Genomic DNA, 25,724 nt, shown 5'->3' with positions numbered 1-25,724 from the left:
GCAAGTATTTAAAATTTAGTATACGCTTTGCTGTAGTACGGTGGAGACCGATATGTCTTCTGTTGTTATATATATCCAAGGCTTTATAAATAACGACCGTGAATTTTTCCTAAAGAAATAGGTGTAACCTCTCTAATTAACGGTGATACTGCACATTGGATTTTGGCTCCTGAATTCTCGTTTAACCTGCTATCCGAAGAAAGACAGCTCGAAAACAACGCCTTAACCCGAAAACATGGTCTTGAATGGTACGATGGGGAATCAATGGTAAAATACGTGCATACACAGTTACGCTTTTTTGTCAAAATTCTATGAAAATTTATACAAGAGGGAGGGCACAAAAATCATACTTGGAATCTCTACTCTGCAGACCAGTTATAAATATTGAAGATTTGCAAGACAGTCCCTCAGTATCTACGCTGCATCAGCCACGGTTAACCTGTTGTGCCTTACACAGTGTTTTGGAATCTCGAAGAAATCGGAGTCTTGGTTATAATCAGTGTGCTTTGTCTTGTGCTGACTTACTGAAACAGTGGTTAAGTAAGAAAGCAAATTCTGAAGCTAGTGAAAATAGCTACGAACCTTCACTCGTTTGTCCTTGGGGGTGTGAGGCTTGTAATGAACACGGTGCAGGTCTTAAAAGCTATTCAGTATATACCATACCACGCGATTGGAGTGTATCCTGCAGACAGGATCCCGAGAGTCTGGACTAAGCCTACAGCCTTCGTAATAAACACAGATGGATGCCATAAGCCAGGACAGCACTGGGTCGCCATATACGTCGATAGAGATGGCTGTGGATGGTACTTCGATAGCTATGGACTCCCACCGTATATCCCGCAGTATCTTAAACGCCTCAAAAACAACTGTAAATGGTTCAAATATAACCACATTCAGTTGCAAGAAGAAAATTCTCAAGTGTGCGGTCAATACTGTATCATGTTTTTGCATTATATGTCTACTTATCCTTCACTTGATAGATTTATATCTATCTTTGACGGAAGACTTGACAGAAATGATGAGATCGTCGAAGAATATTACAATACGTTTATGAAAATAAAGCCAAAAAAATATAACAATAATTTTGTAAGTGACATAATAGCTAATATTCAATCATGTTCTTAATTTTGTATTCACAATAATCGCTAATAATCAATTATGTACTCCTATTCTTTTTATGTGAAATTAAATATCAAAAATGCAAATTTTAGTTGTATCTTTATTTATTTTGATATAATTGCCTCTCCTTTAAAATCTTTTATCTAATTATTAGTTTATATAATAAATAAGTATGATATAATAGTAATATACATATTATGAAAAGGTAAGTATACCTTTAAATATAAAAACTTGATAAGTATAAAGAGTTGTAATCAAGCCCGTTGATAACCTTGGTAAAAAAGAATTTGTAAATTCAGCATTATTTCTATAACGGTTATAACTGTATGTATGTAACATCATCACGCTTATAAAAGCAACCACGTCAGTGACCTTGAGTAAAAAGATGTTGCAAGCTCAACGACCTTGCAATAGTTTATATTACCGTATAATTATTATTATTATTATTTAATAAGTCTCTACTATTATACTTACTACTACTACTACTACTACTACTACTACTACTGCGAACAACACAAGTTACCCCCACCTCAAAAGAGTGGGATGCGCCAAAGTTGCACCATACTGCTTTTATCATTACCAACATAATTATTGTTATTGTTAAATTAATGTGTAGTAGAACATTAAATGTAGATTAACAACTTTTTTAATTCAAAAAAATGTTAAACTTTAACTATATATACATAAAAAATTTAAAATCCCCATTGATAAGCTAGTTAATTGATTGAAACCGAAGAGTTTACACGGGTCAGTCACGTTAAGTTTTTTAATGCTACTATAGCTACTATGAGAAAAACAGAATTTTAATTTTTTTGTTAGGATTTGATTTTCAAAATTAACAAAATTAACAAAAAGATATGAGATCCGAACAAAAACAGTTTCACTGTTAAAAATTGCGCCAAGTCCACGTTCATAAAACTCATCTTAATAACATTTGCACTTTGCAAAAAAAAATAAGACTCGTTACAATAATTTTCATTCTATACAAAAAAAAGTTAAATACAAAAAAATACCAAGAAACCGTCATAATGTTGAAAAAATTGAAAAAAATTTGTTGAAAATTTTAAAATTAAGAAAAAAATTTTTTATCGTACTTGGCGCGCGTCATTCAGTACCCCAAATTTTTTCGAATGAATTTCAACCCGAGAAAAAACGATTTCGCTTGAATTTATGTAATGTAAATATATATATATATATATATATATATATATATATATATATATATATATATATATATATATATATATATATATATATATATATATATATATATATATATATATATATATATATATTTTATCAGCTCTATTTATATATAATATATGTTTTCATATATTGTTATATATATAGATTCACATCAGTGAAGTATACTCAACGAATTAAAAACACTGCTTACTGGATTAATATCAGTTTCAGTGAAAAAATCCGTTTCGAAAATTTTTTTCAGATGTTTAGTGAAAATAACTGTCAATATGGTAGACTGGTGAAGATATCTGAAATAACACAAAATTTTTTAATTGAATTTTTTCAGTTCCGTCATTAAGCTTTCATGAAGAAACTTGATCGTGCTTCGTTTAAGTGTAATTAACACATTTTGATTGGCAATCACACCGCATTTTCTCAATTTAGTCGGCCATACGTTTTATTTTTTAGTCAACTCAATTTTCGCAGTGACTCCACGACAGAGTCAACGTATGCAGGCGTATTCACTTGTAAGCAAATTGCATAACCGAACAGGAGAGGGCGTTTTATTGAAATCATAAACGATGTGCGGAGAATTTAAAAATTTCAAATAAAATACGTATTCCATGTTGATTTTACCTAACTTTTGTTAAACGTATCATAAAATAATATTTCATTAATTACATTTATGCATTTTATAGGTTGACTTACTTATAAATGTTGAAACATTAAAAGGATGTTCATGTATCCGGAAAAAATTTGGGGTACTCAATGACGCGCGCCAAGTACGATAAAAAATTTTTTTCTTAATTTTTAAATTTTCAACAAATTTTTTTCAATTTTTTCAACATTATGACGGTTTCTTGGTATTTTTTTGTATTTAACTTTTTTTTTGTATAGAATGAAAATTATTGTAACGAGTCTTATTTTTTTTGCAAAGTGCAGATGTTATTAAGATGAGTTTTATGAACGTGGACTTGGCGCAATTTTTAACAGTGAAACTGTTTTTATTCGGATTTTAAATAACCGTATCTTGCAGCAGATAGAGCCTGTATGGCAACAGATATATGAACAACGTGGCAGTAAAAGAGGCCTGTCAGGTTGCAAGGAGAACCTGATAGTGGATCGATGCGTCTTACTAGATACGATCTACTATCAAGAAACCTGTCAATGGCTTGGATTGACTATCGCAAGGCATTTGACTCAACTCCTCATGAGTTGATTTTATATCTACTCAAATGCCTGGGAGTCAATCCGGAAATAGTGGAATGCATTCGGCGTACAATGCAGCTCTGCCGAACGCGTTTTCATATTGGAAGTGGAAACGCATTGCACGTAACCGGAGTTGTAGAGTACAAACGAGGGGTCTTCCAAGGCGATTCCTTGAGCCCTCTGCTATTTTGCATTTCACTGCTGCCTATATCTGTTGCTCTCCGTAAAACTCATGGGTACTCTGTGGGGCCTCCGGGTGATCGAAACTATTCGATCACCCATCTGCTTTACATGGATGATCTGAAGCTCTATAGTGCTGATAAAGATCATCTACAAGCGGCCCTCAACATCGTAGCAGAGTACACACGAGATGTCGGAATGTCTTTTGGGTTGGATAAGTGTGCGGTCGTACATCTGGCGAGGGGTAAGTGCTCTGATACGGGGGATGATGTCGAGTTAGTAGATGGGAGCGTCTTAAGACAATTAGACGCCGGAGAGTTGTATAGATATCTAGTAATGGAATTCTGTCGGCATGTCCTGTGCTGGCGAGAGGTGCATATATCCAGCGTCACAATGCTGCCCTGAGAGTACTGTACTACTATCTTCGTCATTGCTACGGTATTGACGTGACACCAGTGCTGCCTTATCTGCCAGGAGATATTCCCCAGGTTGTTGAGAATGACAGTTGTAAAATTTATTGGAACATGCCATTTGCAACAACCCGGCGGATAGATCACAACAAACCTGATATTATGCTCTTCGACAAGGCCACTCGTGACATTTATGTCATTGAGTTCTCGGCCCCGGCTGAATACAACATCTCAGCCAAAGAAGAGCACAAAAGACAAATATATCAGGATCTCCCGTTTGAAATTGGCAAACTTTACCCAGGTTACCGTGTCAAGCTTGTCGTCCTGATTGTTGGCGTCCTAGGAGGGATGAAACAGTCTTTTGTATCCTCACTTGCCAAAGTTCCAGGTTGCTCATCAAAAGCTGAGTTCTTGGCAGTTAGGATGCAGAAGGCTGTTATACTTGGTTCTCTCCGTCTCTTAAGGGAAATGACTTTGGCCCGCTGTGATCACTAACCGCCTTGTTGTGCGGAGTGGTCCAGCAGTAACGGATGGAGCTCAGGCTGGGCCCTCGGAGAATCGGACTCCGGGGATAACCCCCCTGAGCATTTAATAACAAAATAATAATAATAATAATAATAATAAGGGATATCCCTTATCAAACAAAATGATTAAAAATAATTTCACAATGTTAAATGCCCCTTAAAAGATATGATTTGAAATGATTTACATGATTTGATAGGATTAAAAATAATTAGAAAAATAATCACTTTTAATCATTTCAAATCATTTTGTTTAATCAGGGGTATGCTCGAGCAAATATTAAAAATGAACAGATGTAATGACGTATAGTTGTATATAAACTATATGCAATTATATATAAATTATATATAATTATATATAATCTTAAAAACAAACATATGTGAAGACTTGTAGTTATATATAATCTATATTTGATTCTATAGAATTATATATAATTTTTTTTACCCGGGTAACAATACATCGGAGGTAAATATTATACCCTATACGTTAAATAATAATCATTTTGCTTCGTTACCTACTTTAAAAATTGAAATAGATGCTAAAGACGAAGATGAATGGCAAAGGTAATGATAAATAATTATATTTAATTATACAATTTGGAATTTTCATAAATTATAAAATTATGAAAATGAATCTAACAGAAAAAAATTATTAAAAAATTGATTGGAATATAAATCGAATAAACAAATACAAAATGAAAAAATTAAGCTACCAATTTTCAGTTAAAAATGACCTATAGCAAACAAATAATGAAATAAAAAAAAAGCAATAAATAAAAAAAACTTTAAAAAATACAGAGAAAGAAATATGAATTATTATGCCTTTGTAGATTTTTTCTTATTCTTTTAAAATTGTTATCTTTCAAAATTGCTGACGGTGATGTCCATACGCCCGCGTCTGGGTAGAACACACAATATTACCAGTGTATTCCCGTGGCGTAATGATCCTTGAAACTGCAATATATTTTCTTTAACACCTTTTTAATCAGTTTCAAAATAAAACTCATAGAATATATTACTAATTGTTATGCATTCCTAGTTACAGAAAACATTTATGAATTAATTATAGAATTGTAATCAAAGATCTTACTTTAATATCATGTTATAAAATTAAGCCCAGAATAATTACTAACAATTTAGTTAAAATTTAACAGTTAATACTAAGTTTTCCAGTTGAAGTGCAACTTTATGTTATATAATAAACAATTAAAAGTGACTATAGTTTAGACATTAAAGTTTGTGCAAGTTATTTTAATAAGAAATTGAACCTTTCTCCCAAGGTATAACATAAAATTCGTGGCAGCTAAAAAGGATAACTTGAGTCAGTGCATTGGAAACATGAAAACAAGCATATTTATGTAAGTAAGATTAAATTATTTACATATGCAGAACGGCAATTTCGAAAATTATCGCGACATAAAAATTTATTCTGACGAAAGCGAAGAATCAAGTGAAAATTCGATAAACTTGTCAGAATTGTCTTCAAAAATGCCAAAAACACAAAAAGAACTACTAGCTATTTTTGATTCACTATAGAAACAAAATAATCTATTAAATACGGAAGCTCAAGCTCTCAAGGAAGAAAAGTAGGAAAGTGTAGAATTACAAAAGATGGTACAATTATTATTAAAACGTTTATTATTATTATAAATTATTACGAAAATTTTTATGAAAGAAAAAAACGAAAAGACAGAGATTGAGAGTACAAACGTTCCCAGTGAATCAGGCATTATAAACTCTGTAAGAATAAACGATTTGAAATCTCATTGAGACTTAATCACGGAATTTGACGGTAATAATATATCGGTCGAAACCTTTTTTTTCCAAATTAAATCAATTTTTAATGAAGTTTCGGAAGAGTCACGAGTGTTATTTATTCGATTAATCGTTTCAACGTAAATAGTTCGTTACGCTAGAAAAGTAATTGATAGTAATGATATTCGATCACTAGAATATTCGCCATTACTCCAACAACCGATCAAAAAGGGTGAGGGATAGGGTAAATGCAGTACAGAAAGCACAGGTTGGTCCACAGCCGCATGGAGAACAATGAAAGATATGTACAAGAATTTGAAAGTAAGAACAGATATGTGATTATAAAGAAAAAAGACGTTGAATGTAGTGAATATGTTGATAATAAGAGTTGAAAGATTGTGTTGATAATATAAAAGCGGTGAGCATATGTTGATAATAGAGAGTTGAGAAAAGATTATATGTGGAGACGCTGAGACAATCAGCCTTGTAAAAACCAGAAAACGGTATACAAGTAAAACTCATAATAATAATATTACGAAATAATTTTGGGGAAAATAAATCATATGATGTCGCTTTATTAGAACGACGTCAATGTCAACAAAATAACCAAAGTGTTCTCGATTACAATAAAAAGTTCAATGATTGCCATTTAAATGTAAAACGTGCGCTTAATAATAATTCAGAATTCGATGCGGAAAACCGAATGTTTATTTTAAAGAATGAAGAAAGACAGGGCCTCGGTCACTACGTACGGACTCTTCGCACTAGTATTAAACTATTTGTAAAATCGGGCAAACCAACCACAATTCAAGAAGCTCAAAATCTAGCATTAGAAATAGAAAAAGAAGAATTGATTTTACAAATTATTTACAAAAAGACTCCTGTCAACAATTACAAGGCTTCGAATAAATCACAGGAAAACAAAAATGCCAAGTCAAAAGGTCAAGAAACTCCACAGAAACCAGCGCAGAAAAACAAATATCCTTGTTATAATTGCGGAAGTTTTGAAAATTTTATAAACGATTGTCCTCTTAAACGACAAGTATCATATCAAAATTTTCCGTCGCGGTAGGGGACAAATGTTCTACCAAATCAGATAAAATATACTCAATGTCAAAAAACAGAAGAAATCCAGGAGCAAGCTTCATGCTCAGAGTCGACACCACCGTCGGACAGCGAACCCTTGTAAAAAATTTTCGGACTTATCTTTGAAAAACTCTAATAACGACTTATCTTAAGTTCTAAATGACTTCTAAAGACTTTTTCAGAGTTTTTGAGAGAAAAGTCCAAAAAATTTTTAACAGCTGTAAATATTATTAAATTAAAATGTACACTAGGGTTACCAGTAAGAAAAATTAACGCAGAAATCACTGAAATTAATGATATCCCCATTATTTGTAATCAAGAGTGTAAAATTACAGTTGATAAAATAGATCATATTCTCTTAGTAGTTCCGAATGATTTTCCGTTAGAAGTAGATAGAATAGCAGATCGAACGTTTTTAGAAAAAAAAGATGCTATAATACGTGCGAAGAAAAGAACAATTATTTTTTATCGGGATCACTCACAAATTTTCAAGTTGCGATGCGAATATTCATCTATGCATAGTCAAGTATTAAAAGAAAATACTCGACTGTCTCCCATTATTAAAGCTAAAGAGAAAGAAGAAATTTGGGAAATCTTGTGACTCTTTACCTACTACAAATTTGGCGGAACATATAATAGAAACAACAGATGAGATTCCTATCAATGTTAAACAATATAGGTATCCACCTACTCAACAAGAAAAAATTGCCCGGCAAGTTGAAGAAATGAAAGAGAAGGGAGTGATTCAAAAATCAAATTCCCCTTACAACTGGCCACCATGGATTGTACCTAAAAAACGAGATGCATCAAATAAAATGAAATGGAAAGTTGTAACGGATTTTCGAAAACTAAATGACAAAATAGTTCAGAATGCATACCCGATTCCTAACATTGAAGAAATTTTGGATCAACTTGGAAATTTCAGGTACTTTTCTGCTTTTGATCTTGCAAGTAGATTTCACCAAATTGCGATAAATCCAAAGCATCGTATGAAAACAGCATTCAGCACACCTCAAGGTCATTTTGAATATTTGAAAATACCTTTCGGCTTAAAGAATGCGCCAGCTACATTCCAGCGAATGATAGATAACGCTTTAAGGGGTCTTATCGGAAAAGTATGTTTCGTTTATCTCGATGATATTATTATATACGGAAGAAATTGGTTGAACATAACAAAAATCTGAAAATTGTGTTCCAGTGATTAAGAGAAACTGATTTGAAGCTTCAGTCTGATAAGTGTGAATATTTGAAACCCGAATTGCAATATCTAGGTCACATCATTACTGAAGATGGAGTTAAACCGAACCCAGAAAATTGTAAAAGTGTTTCAGAATTTCCAACTCCGAAAAATATTAAACAAATAAGACAATTTTTGGGAATGACCGGATTGTAACGTTCTAGGAAATTTTTTTTTTCTTATTCAATATAATTTTCCTCGAACTACTCCGGGGAGCATTTCGGTTGCTTCGCTGGCGATGATCGCCAGCTAGGTAACGGAAATCTCTCGCGATAAAGAGCCGTCGCGGCCCGTGGTATGCCCAAACATCCGAGTCAGCATAAGACCCGGGCCTCGACGACTCTCTCAGAGGAAACCCGAGATGCATCATGGCGTCAATCTTAAGTTGTTATAATTAATCTGGGGAGACAATGCCAGTCCTAGTCGGGAGTTGATGAAGCGCGGATATGTTGGCTTGCCTCTCCTCCTATCATTATTCTTTTCTATCTTCAACTAATTAATAAACCTAGCATTTATCGAATAAAAGCTTCCCGATTATTTACGGCACCCGACTCCGTGTTAATCAAAATTAATAGAATTTACAATTATAAGTTCTGAATATGGAGTCCATCGTTCGGCAGCCAAAGGAATCTCTGATGGTAAGAATTTAGTGATAACTGAGTAAGTTCACCTGTGAGGAGGCACTCGGAGTCTATCGACCTCCGCCTGCCACCTACCTGAACCCAATTAATAATATCGACTGATTTCGAGAACGTAACACGGATATTATAGAAAATTTATTACAGATTATACCAGGAAAGTAAAAGCCTTAACTGATCTGTTAAGGAAAGGTAAAGAATTTTATTGGGGACAAGATCAAGAAAAATCATTTAATCTTTTGAAGAAAGAATTGTGTTCAGAACCAATATTGACATACCCAGATTTCACTAAGGAATTCATTCTTACAACAGATACTTCTGGTATCGCCATCGGTGGCATATTATCCCAAATTAAAAATAATCAAGAACATCCTGTCGCATACACTAGTCGTGCTTTAAATAAACCAGAGAAAAATTATTCTACAACTAAACAAAAATTATTAGCGATCGTGTGGTGTGTAAAATATTTTCACCCGTATTTATATGACAGAAAATTTTAAATTGTTACTGACCATCGACCCTTGGTCTGGTTAATGAACCATAAGAATCCTCATTCAAGATTAATGAGGTGGAGAATAAGTTTATAAGAAAAGAATATGATTATGAAATTTCCTACAAAAAGGGTAAACTCAATACTAATGCTGATGCATTTCGAGAAACCCTATTTTTTTATTTCGAAGAATGAATGCTGATACTTTGTTGGATTCAGCATCAGAAGAAGAAGAAGACTCGGAAGAGTATTTATTAAACAAGAAAAGAAGAAAGAATATATTGGATCCAAGTTCAAGAAAAAGGGTACGTACTCGAGAGTACGACCCTACAAACAGTAACGAAGAACCAGTAACCCTAATCAGTAAACGAAAACGGAATTCAATGGAAATTAATTCAGAACAAAATAAAAAACAAAGAACATTAGAAACAGAATGCAGAAAAGGTTGTGAACAAAATAATCAACCTGAAGATCATCATCAAGAAGATCATCACCAGTAAGATCATCACCAAGAGGATCATCATCAGGAAGATGTTGGAGAAAAAGAAGAAAATGAGAAAGAACAAGAGATTATTAAACTAGGGAAACAGTTATGTGTCATTTGTCCAAGATAATGGAGAACAAACAATAGAAGTTTATCATGAAGAAGATTATGAGGAATATCATATTATCGTCGAAGCAAATTCACATACATCAAAAGATGAATTGAAAGAAATAATTAAGGAATTGATGTACTTAGCCGTTGCTGAAGAATTCAAGGAACTTCACATCGACCACAATGAGTGTACTCGATTAACAAGATTTTCCAAGGAAGAAATTGAGAAAATTTGGAAAGAAGTATTTTGTCGAGGAAATACTATAATTTTTCTATACGATAAAGAAAAAATAGTACCCAAGAAAAAAGATATCGAGAAAATATTGAAAGAAAATCATCATAGTTTCCTTGGAGGTCATGGTGGAGTAAAGAAAACATATTATAGAATTAGTGAGAATTACTTCTGGAAAACTTTAAGAAGAGACGTCGAAGTTTATGTAAAGAAATGTCAAATATGTCAAAGAAGTAAAGTCAATAGGCATCCAACTAAAATGCCTATGATTATTACTGATACTCCGAGAAATTTCAATGATAAAATCACCATGGATATTTGTGGACCATTGCCGTTAACGAAAAGACGTAATAAGTATGTTTTAACAATTCAAGATTGTTTAATTAAATATTTTGTAGGAATGCCAATCGCAGATTACACCGCTCCGACAATAATACGTGAATTTTTAAAATATTATATTGGTTACTTTAGAGTGCTAAGTAATATTCTGACAGATAAAGGAACCAATTTTACTAGCGAATTAATGGAGAATTTTCAGGAAATGCTAGGTATTAAACATATTACATCTACAAGCTTTCATCCAGAAAGTAATGGAAGTCTGGAAAGAAGTCATCAAGTGTTAAAAGATTATCTACGTCACTTTTCCAACGAAAATGCTGATGATTGGGATACGAAAATTCGTTTAGCTGGATTATATTACAATACATCCAAACATGAAAGTACAGGATTTACTCATTCAGAACTAGTTTTTGGAATGAATCCAAGGAATGTATCATCATTGAAGACTACTAACATAACATACATGGAGTATTGGGGTGATTTACAAGCAAAAATCAATAAAACTATCGAGGAAAATAAAAGAATATCAGAAACTAAGCAAAGGACAAAAACACGTTATGATCGACTAACGAATCCAAAAGAGTTTAAAGTAGGTGATGTGGTTTGGTTAAAAAAAGAAAGTAATGGGAATGATAAAACACACGCTCTGAATCTTCCATTTGAGGGGCCATATAAAATAATCGATAAATAGTCAGATGTTAATTATAAAATAGAAAAACGAAATAAAAGTATAATCGTGCACGCTAATAAATTAAAATATGCTAATATGGATTTGTTTCAGAATTATAATCCAGTGGGTTATGATGGAGGTCAAAAGTAACGAAGAATTAAATTTTTCTACATTACCAAACATTTATATGGAGTATTTAGGAGACGTTAAATTTTTCCATGAATCGTACAATATTGTATCCTATTTCAATTTGGACGAATTAACACTCCAGGAGTCAGAAATTTTAAAAAGTATTGATCAAGTTGAAGCATCGTGTCAAAATAATTGTACAGAATCACACTTGATTCTGAAGCTAAGAAATCGATTAGAAAGTCAAAGACAAGATAAGTATAAATTATTCTCTGTTATAGGGATCCCTACGTTAATTAGAAATAGACGGGGTATATTTGATTTTAATGGTAAAATTAGTAAAATACTTCTTAGGACTATGAGCCAGGACGATGCAGATTATTATAATTCTGAAATTGATGCAGTCCATAAAGACAATAAAAGAATCGGAGAATAATTTAAGAATCAAACATATATATTACAATTAACTATTCATATAACTGAAAGTCTTCTTAGAGAATATAACTAAAAATTGATAGAAATAAATTCTAATTTTCAAAATTTCGATAACAACATAAAAGAAATTTTGAAAACGGTTGACCCTAAAGACCATCCCTGCAACTTCCCGCTAAGTTTAGTTATTACGCGCTTGCAATTTTGCCGTTTTTGCGATGTTTTTGAGCTCTTCGAGTTCAAAAATTTATTGCCATATTTTAAGCTCTCCAAGCTCAAAAATAAGCTGTTTGATACTTTTGAGCTCTTCGAGCCCAAAAGTCTAATAAAAGTTTGATGAAAAACTATTTTTTTCATTTTCAAACTGCTATAACTTTTAATTTAGTTAACCGATTTTCACGCGGTTTGCAGCAATCGATGCAGTTTTTTAAGTACTATAAACAATATGTTAACATAAATTGATCAGATGTAAAATTTTAGAGTTTATTGTTAAAAAATTCCATTTTTTCGATTTCTTTCGCAAACACATACATACATTCATACATACATACATACATACATAGAGACATACAGACTGCATCGCGGGGGTAGTCAGGGAAGCATCCTGAAACCTTAAAACGTCGAGATCTGATGAAATCTCGATTTTGGCAAAACGGGATACAATCTATAACTTCCCGATTTTTGAAAATTTTTAATTTTCTTAGCGGGAAGTTAAAAATTGTTATACAAGAAAATTCGTTGCTAAGAAATTCTTTAATAACTGAAATGTGTTTAGAAATTGAATGAGCTTTGACAGAATTTGGTAAGAATGTAAATATGTTCACTCAATCAATAATATTTGCAAAGATGGGTCAAATAAATCCACAAATATTAACACCAGAATTACTTACGAGTTCTATAAAATTAATTCGAGACGAAAAAGGGTCAAATGAAATGCCAATTAATCTCCATGATGGTAATTATTTTGAATATTTAGAAATAAGTAATGTCACTATTAGCGTAATAGGATATAGATTTATTCATCTGATCAAAATACCTTTATTGGAAATCGGCAATTATAAAGCATGTAGAGCTATTCCAGTATAAAAAATCATAAATAATAGTTTAGCTGTTTATATGTCAAATCCACACGAATACATAATAACTAATAACAAAAACTTATTGTATACTTCTAGTGAAGAAAATTTTTTAGAACATTGTAAAACTCATAAACTAGTATATTTTTGTAAGACAATTCATCCTAAATATTATATTCAAAAACATGATGCTGAAATGGAAGAGAACTTGATGTACTGTTCTACTCGTTCTCTTTGGTCACCCCTTAATTTATTTAGGGCGCCACTGGATTTTTAGACACAGTGTAACAGTTTTACCTGCTCAGGTTGGCCCCTAATCAATTTTCTAAATAAACTAACAATTCAACAACAAACGACAATAATTATCAGGGCACCACCAGGTTTTTTAATCACGGTTCCTGGAACCGGTCCAAAGCTGAGAATTCTTTATCTTAGGGTAGAGAGAATGGAGGAAGGTGCTGTTGAATTGTTGGAATATAACAACGATACATACAGCATCAGAGATGCGTACAGAGTTACCTAGAATCTAGTAACTCGGTCAGTTTTATGACCCTTTTGTACCCTTAATACATGGGTCTTACCAAAAAGAAGGAACCACAGTTAGTGTTTTTCTGACATTCGTACTGACCACTTGTGCGGATCATTGTTATCTTACATATTTGTACTTTGTATCTTTTTTGACTCAATACTTTAAATAAAGCATTCGTGCCATTCTTTGACTTTAAATATACTCTTATAAATTAAATTAAATCATCTTTATATTGTTGAATTTCTCTTTCCAAATATCCTGATTCTAACATGAATAATAAATAATTAATAACCAATCTGATCAGTTTTATTAACAATAAAATTAACAAAAGAAGCGCTTATAAAAGATTAACTAAATTTCACTCACACACTCACACTATAATTAATTAAAACTTATTAACTATAGCCTAACCATCGGCTAACCAGGACCAACTTAAAACTATAGCCTAACTGTCGTCTAACCAGGACCAACGAGTCTCTCTGCACAAAGACAACAGTGTGACAGAGATCGTCTAGCCTAACTGTCGGCTAACCAGAACTGAACCACTTTAATATAAGCCTAACTATCGGCTAACCAGAACTATTCAATTACTCTGCACAATGACAACAGTGTGACAGAGTTCGTCTAGCCTAACTATCGGCTAACCAGGATCAACGAATTACTCTGCACAAAGACAACAGTGTGACAGAGATCGTCTAGCCTAACTATCGGCTATCCAGAACCAACTTAACACTATTAACACTCTCTATCACATATAACCCACATGAATCTTTACACATATAACACACACTTGTAATGATTTTAATTTTATTAAATTTATTTTAACAAAATTGATTGTAATTAAATTAATTCAAAAATTTTAATTTAATTATTCAATCATTAGTATTTAGTGAAACAGTAATTTCAAATTAAGAATCAAATTCCAAAATAGCTTTGAACTAACATTCAACTACAATTTCCGACTGCTAATTTCATTTTTAAATTCAAATATTAAATAGATTAAATTTATAAGATCAGATTAAAATTCCTGACTACTTTACTACCATGGTCTTAACATGACAACAATAATTGATTAAAACAATTAGTCTTAATGTCTCAAATTAATAACCGAGAATTATTTTAATAATTATTTTAATCTCAATAATGCTCAATAATCAAGTTGAAAAATATTAACATAAAATTAATGATGAAAATTAATTAATTTCAACGTGATGAAATAATTCACAATATGCCAGAATTTCAACAAATAATTCTTAATAAAATATTCGATAATTTCCAAATAATTTTATAAATTATAAACATCGACAAAAGCCGAAACCTTCAATTTTGTTAGCTAGAACATTCGCTAGTTTAGTCGTCTTTGACCTTGGGTGTTTGGAATTTACTGCGACACAAAATATATCGACGCTCGACCAAAAGATCCACGAGCAAAATGCTTGTCGATTAATTTTCAAGCAACAAAATTAATCACTTTTTCTTGAGTTAATTGTTATTAAATTATAACAATTAATTAACGAATTTTTTAGATGTTAATTAATTTAATTGATTAATTTTAGTTAATTAAAAATTCTCCCGAAGAATGTAGAAAGAATTTGTCCGTCAAGGTCGATTGAGTGACTCTCGAGTATAAACCCCCATGAAAATCACTCAATCCAAACTACCGAGTATCAAATTCTGATGAATTAAATAATCGTCGATTAAACGATCAAATTAATAAATAAAAAGGAGAAGTAACTGGGTATTGGGTAAACCGCGGTCCACTTCTTTCCCACAGAGTAATAATTGATACCTTGACGAACCCAACGATGATCTAGCTCACTCGTTGAGGATAAAGTCCTAGTTGTAGTTGGCTTCCTTCGTCTCGTCACTACACCAGGGATCGGTCCTTCTTGATTTCCGAGGCACTCTGTCTGGCGGTCACATTACTTCTCCCTTTTCCACTGCACGGCTCACCTATATTAACCCAAAACTACCCCCTCCTTCCTATTCTCCCTTTAGGCCCTTAGATCGAGACGCGCCAGTGCTATGTCGAATAGTTATCGATATCCGGTGACATCGATTTAGGGTAATTTTACCCTGTTACAATATCCAGAAACTGGACCAGAGCATGGAGTAAGTTCTACAGGGTCGTGAGAGATTGCTAGGAAGGAAACAAAAATTATCAAAAAAATTCATTTTACAAGAAATTTTATTTAACCAACCCCGTTTACAATGATAATTCCCTTACAATTAATTAACACTTAATCCTAGGTCATATTCCCGTTTATAAGACGATTTCCTATCATCTATCTAGCCTAGACACGGTTTCCTATCATAGTGTCTAATTCCGTCAATACCCTCTTATGGAGCGACCATACCGCGATTTCTAATTGTATTTATTTTTCCAATTTTCCACCCGCACACACAATATAATTTTATAATCCAAGAACACAAAATTTTCCCATAATTTTGCAGATTAATTTGTTTCCAAATTTTATTAATTATTTTCATTTTTTAAATTAAATCTGATTAACAAATTTTCTAAATCCAAATTAAATTTCAATTAACAAATTTTTCCTTGATTCAATTTTCCATTCATTCCTAATCCAAATTCCTAACGAAATTAATTTCCTAATTAAAATTCTTAACTAATTTACTGCCGTGGTCTTAATAATACAACAATAAATATTTAATTCTAAGAGGTCTTCGTATCTTGTATTAATAGATTAAAATCTGGTGACAGAGGTAGATAGATAGATAGATCATTTATTTATGCCAAGGCCGTGGCCGAATGGCAAGTATAAACAGAAAAATACAATTTTATTACAATTTTCTTATTATAGTACATAGTATAGATACATAAACATATAATGAACTTATTTAATGATTTCATAATTCTTTCGATTTCATTGATTTAATTTTATTGATTTTATTGATTTAATTGAGCATCATGAGACAAACCTATTGAGTTATAGATCTAAGTTAAAAAGATAGTCATAAACCTTATTTTTAAATATTTCAATGCTTGATGCATTGATTACCTCAGTTGGTAGTTCTTCCCATAATCTGATAGCAGTTACAACAAAAGAGAACTCATAATGCGTAGTGGTGAAGTTTGGCATTTTAAAGGTGACATTATTTTTCTTTGCTGCTAGCCTGTCGGATCGTCGGACATCGGCAACTTCAACGAATAATTCTCTCAAATAACTAGGTTTTGATACAGACAGTAACTTATAAAAATAACAACACAGGTAATAGGTACGCCGACTTTTAACTGATAACCAACCTAGTTTCATCCAATGATAAAACTGCGTCGAATGCCGCCAACCGCGTAAGAATCGGTTGATCCATTCAAAAGTTATTGCGATTTGAAAATTCCAAAAATAGTGTTCTATGAAACTTCTATCAGACTTTTGAGCTGGGTGAGTTCAAATGCATCAAAATATTATTTCTTCTAACTCAGTGAGCTCAAAATATGACATTTTTGAGATTTTTGAGCTCAAAATATAATTTATGTGATTGTGCTTAAGTACAATCTTAAGCACTAAGGTATGGAATTAGCGGGAAGTTGCAGGGATTGCCTTTAGGGTTAACCGTATTACTAATTTTTTTTTATTGTATTAAGACCAATTTTGTAAAATGCACTTCAACTATTCCAAAAGAAAAACCCCGATTGTATATTGTAAAGAGGGATTTTTCAATCTTAGAGTGGGGGTGTTATGCCTCTTTCAAAATTACTGACGGTGATGTCCATACGCCAGCGTCTGGGTAGAACATACCATATTACCAGTTTATTCCCGTGGCGTAATGATACTTAAAACTGCAATGTATTTTCTTTAACACCTTTTTAATCAGTTACAGAATGAAACTCCTAGAATACACTACGGATTGTTATGCATTCCTAGTTACAGAAAACCTTTAAGAATTAATTATAGAATTGTAATCAAAGATCTTACTTTGATATTATGTTATAAAATTAAGCCCAGAATAACTACTAACAATTTAGTTAAAATTTAACAGTTAATAAGTTTTTCAGTTGAAGTGCAACTTTATGTTATAAAATAAACAATTAAAAGTGACTATAGTTTAGACATTAAAATTTGTGCAAGTTATTTTAATAAGAAATTAAACCTTTCTCCCAAGGCATAACATAATATTTAAAAACAAATAAAGAAAAATGAAATATAAAAAAACGCTCTAAAAAATACAGAAAGAAAAATATGATTACATAAAAAAAAATTAAGAGAACGGTTGACCCTAAAGGCCATCTCTGCAACTTCCCGATGCTTTCGAAATTAAGCGCTCAAAATTGCGCTTATTTCGTTTTTGAACTCGAAGAGCTTAAAAATATTTTCATGTAGTTTTGAGCTCTCCGAGCTCAAAAGTCTGATAGAAGTTTGATAAAACACTATTTTTTGAAATTTCAAACTGCCATAATTTTGCCCCTGATATAATTGAAAAGTATTGGTTTTCTAGTCAATCAATACTTTTTTCTTTGTCTCAATAATTTTTTTTATTCAGGGTGGAATGAATCAACCGATTTTTACGCGATTGGCGTAATCGATGCAGTTTTTATGTCCTTTAAAAGAATCGACAACAAAAATTTATTAGACAAAAACTTTCGGAGTAATTCCGAAAAAACACTTTTTTTTGTTTTCTTTCCTGCAGGATATCTCTCGAACGAATGAAACGATTTTGACCGGATTAGCGGCGATCAACATGGTTTTTCAAGGTTAAGAGCTGATTAGTTTTTGGAGTTGATCGATAAAGCCGTTGAAAAGTTACTGAAAAAAAACCACATTTGAAAAATTTTTTTTTCGTAGTTTTTTTGAGATTTCTGAAAATCTACTGGTCCGAATCGGTCCAAACCATATTCAAAATCTAAGTTCAGTCAAGCCCTTTCGATTGGCGCCAACCGCGATAAAATCGGTCCTACCGTTCAAAATTTATAAGAGGCTTACATATTTTTACACACACACACACCGATTTTTTTGAATTTATAAACGAGAATAGCCCCTTAATAAAATTGACAAAAAATAATCCTGATATTCGCATCCTTTATTGTCCCGGTTAAAAAAATTCCCGAAAATTACTTCTTTTTTGCGTCCGTCAATAAATAATCGGTTTTTTTTCATGTAAATTTTGAACTCAAAAAGCTCAAAAGCCAACTAATTGCATAATTGTCAGGTTTTCAGATTTTTATGAGCGAGTTTCTTGAATTAAGAAAAATCAATATTTCAAAGCAAGAGTGATATTTTGAAAACAATACTTTCTTAAGTGAAGTGAAATTTTGTTTTTAGTGTATGTATTTTACGCATTAAGATTAGCTAAAAAAAAACTAATTTATCGAATTTATGGCTTAAAAAGACCTATATAACAGGAATAAAATCTCGTCAAAAATCTTAGCTCAATTTTAAAAGTCAGCGGGAGCTATTTTAAATTTTTCGTTTAAACACTACTCAAAAATTTTTTCTTTCATTAACTACAATAACTTTTGAACCCTTCGATTTAAAAATTTTTCACTTGCATAATCTTGTTGAACATAATATATTCTAAGAAAAAAAGATACCAACAATCATCAGGTATCGATGTTAGTATGCGGCTTATTATTAATCAGGTAAAAAAATCTATCAATTTACGGAAATTTCATAGAATTTCAAAAAATTGTTTAAAAATTTATGGAATTATCATTTCTTTGAAGGTGTCAAATTATCAAAATTTTTTAAAAATCTGTAAATTTTATAGAATTTCATACAACTTAGTCTGCTTAGCTGAGTCAATTAGATAAACAGCTTCAAAAATACTACTTTGGAAAGCTTCGATACCTAACCGGTTAGTTTAGAATTTTAACAAGCAGCGTGAGTGCCATCGAATTGATTTATAAACGATGAGTGAACAATAAAAAACTTTATTTTAACAAATCTATTGAATTGATATTTTCGGTATCCTCAAAGAAAATAATGGGCTTGAAAAAAATTAATATAGTTTCTTCTTTAGTAGATCCACTTTTTTCTGACATAAAAACGAACATTTTGACCTTTAGTGGTCATTTTAATTTAAAAAAGGCCATTCGGCAGCCGAAATGGAAGTAGATTTCATAAATAGCGAATTCTAATTATATTTATATATAATATAATATATATATATATATATATATATATATATATATATATATATATATATATATATATATATATATATATATATATATATATATATAATTATATATATATATATATATATATTTATATATATTATATATATATATATATATATATATATATATATATATATATATATATATATATATATATATATATATATATATATATATATTAGGGTGTCCCTTATATGGCAAAAAAAAAATTTTTTTAGAATTTCGATACGCATACCCTCCAATTTTTTTATAAATGCTAAAATGTACTTAAATATGAAATTTCATATCTGTAGCATGATTGCAACCCGTGCCGACCGAGCTCTAAAGTTTAATAAAAAACGGTGTTTTGGTCTGAAATTTGGTTTGATCCAAAACTAATTAAAATGCAACAAATAAAGTAAATATGAGTAAAACTAAAAAAATATCAATACAAACTTTTATTTAAATACAAATTATAATAATAATTAATTAGGGTAACTTCTCTTTAGTGTAGTTTTTTTACAGTCTGGATACAGATTTCTATGTTCCTGAACACAACGCAACAAAAACTGTTTTTGCTCTTCTTCAGCCGTGATAAGACCATTAAAATCTTGCATTAATTTAACAGCTCTTTCAGCAGTATCATTTACGACCTTCAAACGACTTAATCGCCTTCTAGCTTCCAAAAAGCAAGATTGTCACCCCACGAAGATACGTCTTCCCGAAGAAAACTGTCGTCGATCTGTAGTCGAGATAGAAATCGTTTGCTTCTTTGAATCACAAAATCATCCAGCGTCATATCTGAAATAAAGAAAAAACCATTAAAATAAGCAAAAACTAAACCACAAAACTTTGAAAAAGAAACATGAAAATATTAAGTACTTACCAAACAAATTTTGCGTAATATCTTCCTTCGATGGGACATAGCGTTTAGAGGAATCTGAACTTTCGTCTCTGTTTAAATTATTAATCATTTTTGTCTTGGTTTTGATATCAACTTCTTCATCAAAGAGTGATAACATGACTGTTTCTTCACACAAATACCATAAATGATAAATAAACTTGCTTATGGATGCCTTGGAACTTGTCGCGTCTACTTTTTCATATTCTTTTAGAGCTTTCAAAAAGGACAAGTCTTGGTTAGGTGCTTTAACTGCCATTGTACATTCGAGCCAAGGTTTGGTATACAAGGTGACGATAAATAAACAAACATCTTGTAGAGCATTTTTGTCCTTTGCAGTAATTTTAAGTTGCGATTGAAGCAAACATATTTTTATAGAATAGATTGCTCTCGCCATCCATCGCGCTTGATGCAAAGCTCCGGGGGCCTGAGTTTTAGTTTATTCTCTGTGTCTCCTCCTAAGAACACAACGCATAGTTCAACCAATTCGCGGTAATCGTCTCTAACAAAAGATTTTTCCAGTTCAGTCTTATAAAAAGTTAACAAAGATGTAATGTTTGTCTTACCAATATGTGCTTCAACGAAATTTAGAGGTGACTCAATGTTATCAGTGTTAATATTTTTCCAATTATCTCTTAACTTTTTGAAAATTGGAATATCTGGGCTACTTGTAATATGTTTTACCTTTGTTTCAAAAACAGCTTTAAGGACCAACTCATAAACATTATGACGACAAGCAAAAAGCAGCAATTCCCTTTCTAAAGTCTGCTCCAAAATAGCACAAGCTCCACTGAAACGGCCAGTATTGGAAGCTGTTGTATCGCAGCACATTATCTGTACTTTGTCATGGAGGGTCCAGTCAAAGAGAGCAGTTGAAACGGCTTTAGCTTGATGTTTTCCAGAAGAACTCTCTAATTTCGGTACTGCAAGAAGCTGTTCTCTATCGTCAAATGAAGCAATAATTGGCAAGCGTTCTTCTTTTGAACTTCGTACATCCAATCCAGGTAATAGTTTTCCATCCCAATGAATTGTGACTACGTCAGGCAAATTATTCTGGAAGTCAGTTTTTATTGCTTCTGCCCTGGATTTTCTCGCTTGAGTACGAACTCGCTGAATCGAGGATTTGTTTATAGGGAAATCATCGCTGTTCAGACCAAGCGCTTCTACAACCGCATGGAGAATGTAAACTGAGTCCCTTATGCTTAATTGGCATCGATCTAAAGCTGCTACCAGTTTTGGAGTTATTAAACTTTTTGTGCCTCTTTTAAAACTTTTTTCAGGGCAAGGAATCTGAGTACTAAGTTCAGAGTTCGAAATCTGTTCCTCATCCGAATTCTCAAGACATTCCAAGTTATCTATCGAAGAAGTAGATGCAACAGCCAATAACTCTCTTTGTTTTACCTTTCTTTTCTCTTCTTCCAATCGTCTTTGCCTAACTCGTTCTTCTTTCTCCGCCAAATTTTTGTCGATTCCACCTAAGCATCCCGGTCGACCGGGCTCTCTCTGTTTCCTTAAGAAATCTTTGTCTTCCTCTATCTTCATTCTGTCAAAGGGATCTGCATGTGCAATATCAAATAAGTTATCAAGGTCTTTTACAAAATTATTTTCATGATTCTTGAAAGTCAACTGAGTTTTCTTACAGTTTTTTTGCAGGTCCCTCCAAACATGATATAAATCAACAAGTTTCTTCACGCAGTTAGGGATTGCCTTCGTAGGAATTCTAGCTTTTTCCCAAAATATAATGCACTATCTTATAACAAGATTCGCACTTTCACTAACAGTCAGCTTGACTTCACGAATATTGTAAAATAAAACGGTAAGAACTTGTCGATTAGATGGTAATTTTGCACCATTTATCTGGTGGCTTGGCAGTCCGATAAGGAAAATATTTTGTTTATCACTTCGTAATTCCACAGACATTTTCACAAAATAAACAACAACGCACTAAAAATGTTAGAAATCACTTATAAAATGACAATTGAAACTCGCAGTAACAGGTCGCCGCGCTACTCCCGCGCAACTTGTATGGACAAGTTAAAAACTCAAGTCGGCAGGGGTTATCGTTTATAAATCGGGCTAATATTTATTTCTAGACTATATTAGGTCCATACGAAACTTTTTAGAAGGTATGCGAAAAATATATTGAAGTTGAATTTTAAGGGACACCCTAATATATATATATATATATATATATATATATATATATATATATATATATATATATATATATATATATTGGTGGGTCAAAAAAATCGAATAATTTATTTTTGATTTTATACTCTGAAAAATAGGTTCGTAGACACCTAAAAAGAATTCTCTCCAAGTATAAGCTCTTAATTATAACGGGAAGGTCCTCCGCTTTGCGGGTTTCTATTTTTTCGAATAATCAGATAAAAAAATTTATATCTCGCTTCCAACTGCTTGGAAAAATATTCCGTGGCATAGATTTTGTGAGAAATTGAATGCTTTACAAAAAGGTCTCTTATGACTTTTTCAAAAACTCAAGCGATTAAAAGATATTCATAGTTGAAGTTTGGCTATTTTAAGGAAAATATTCGTTTTTATTATGAATTTTATAAGTCGATGAAAAAAATTATTTCGGATTGCGGAACTCATGATTTTGTAGGAAATTTACTGCTCTACAAAAATGGTCTCTTATGATTTTTTGATTAAGTGAAGCCGTTACGAGATATTCATCGTCAAACATTAACGAATATCAATATTTCCAGTTTTTGATCAATAATTCGATAAATTTTAATTTAAACTATGAGTTTCAGGAAAATTTACATAAATTTGAGTTTCGATCGATAAAGAAATGTTATAATAAGTTAGATAAAGAATTATTGGAATTATCATTGATTTTCCTTGGAGAAATGCCTCAAGAAAAGATTTCTTTCAAACGTCCTGGTGCTGTTCATCATGCTAGATGGATGGCTAAGGCCATTTATAGTTTGAAAATGTATCTATTCAGAGATGAATTCAAACTCTCTCAGAAAGAATTGCATGGTCTTCGTCATTTCTGTATTTTTATAGTCACATTGTATTTAAAAGCTTGGTTTTCATCAACTTCTGCAACAACTGCTGCTTATCATGACTTGCAGTTTATGAAAAATTTATTGGAGTACAAACATATCAATCCTTTGATTTCTTCAGCTACGTGTGAAAAAATGATTTCGCACTTATGGTATTTGAGCGATGAACTTGCCATTTTATCACTGTTTGACGATGGCGTTCCATTAGAAGTAAAAAAACGTATTGTTGAAGCTGTTAATACTCGTGAAGGTACAGATTCTAAAGCTAAAAGATTTGTAATTGCTAAAAAGATTTGAATTCATTGGCGCAGAGAACTCTGAGTGACTTTGTGTCTAAAAAGTCATTAAATCTTTTCAAAATCTTCGATCTACCGTATGACTTTCTTGATGTCGATGTTGAATTATGGCCTACTAATGAGAGTTATCTCGAAAATAAAGAATACTTTCAACAACTAAAAGTTGTCAATGATTCAGCAGAGCGAGCTGTTGCATTAGTCAGTGAATATAATCAATGCTTGACAAAAAATGAAGAACAATTCCAGTACTTATTGCAAGTTGTCAAAGAACATCAAAAACATTCCCAAATTGTAATAAAAGAAATTATTTATAGTAATAGCGTACTGTTATGTTAAAAATATAGACAATTATATTGCAATTGATAATTCAATAAAAAATTTATCTATAAAAAAGTTAAATACTGGTTGTTTCTCACTTGATTCAATACTTTTCATATTAAATTTGACAAAGAAATATGTCATTCACTTCAAATTAAACTAATCATTGGCTATATGTCGAAAAAAATGCTCTAATTTCTTGTTTTAATGCAATCAAACAAGCTCAAGACTGAAAACAATATTAAAAAAATTGTTTATAACATTTCTTTATCGATCGAAACTCAAATTTATGTAAATTTTCCTGAAACTCATAGTTTAAATTAAAATTTATCGAATTATTGATCAAAAACTGGAAATATTGATATTCGTTAATGTTTGACGATGAATATCTCGTAACGGCTTCACTTAATCAAAAAATCATAAGAGACCATTTTTGTAGAGCAGTAAATTTCCTACAAAATCATGAGTTCCGCAATCCGAAATAATTTTTTTCATCGACTTATAAAATTCATAATAAAAACGAATATTTTCCTTAAAATAGCCAAACTTCAACTATGAATATCTTTTAATCGCTTGAGTTTTTGAAAAAGTCATAAGAGACCTTTTTGTAAAGCATTCAATTTCTCACAAAATCTATGCCACGGAATATTTTTCCAAGCAGTTGGAAGCGAGATATAAATTTTTTATCTGATTATTCGAAAAAATAGAAACCCGCAAAGCGGAGGACCTTCCCGTTATAATTAAGAGCTTATACTTGGAGAGAATTCTTTTTAGGTGTCTACGAACCTATTTTTCAGAGTATAAAGTCAAAAATAAATTATTCGATTTTTTTGACCCACCCTAATATATATATATATATATATATATATATATATATATATATATATATATATATATATATATATATATATATATATAATAACAATTTACTTATTTATTAATTATACATAATGACTTAAAATTTTTTACATTTAAGAATTTTTTATTAACAATATTTTAATCCAAATTTTTAACATTATATTGTAACATCATGAAATAAATTGTCGATTTTTAAACATTTTTAATCTCAATAATTTGTAATTTATTAAACTTAATAATTTTTTTTTTTTTTTTTTTTTTTTTTTATTAAGTGGAGTAAGGTTAGATGAAGTGAGGTAACGTAAGGTAAAGTAAGCCCAAATAGATGATCATGTACCAGTATATGATCACTCCATGTATTTGTATACATAT

At 31.5% G+C, this 25,724-nt stretch overlaps 1 pseudogene; it reads left to right on the top strand.

The window, feature by feature from the left end:
* The first annotated feature begins 11,754 nt into the window (after window positions 1–11,754).
* Window positions 11,755–13,826, top strand: LOC141534077 (uncharacterized; annotated as a pseudogene).
* Window positions 13,827–25,724: the final 11,898 nt, after the last annotated feature.

The sequence above is a fragment of the Cotesia typhae genome, unplaced genomic scaffold (genome assembly GCF_013202065.1).
Source record: "Cotesia typhae breed Kobodo isofemale line unplaced genomic scaffold, CoteBio_Ctyphae scaffold_13, whole genome shotgun sequence".
NCBI classification, from domain to species: domain Eukaryota; kingdom Metazoa; phylum Arthropoda; class Insecta; order Hymenoptera; family Braconidae; genus Cotesia; species Cotesia typhae.
This window is presented reverse-complemented; position numbering and strand designations above follow the sequence as displayed.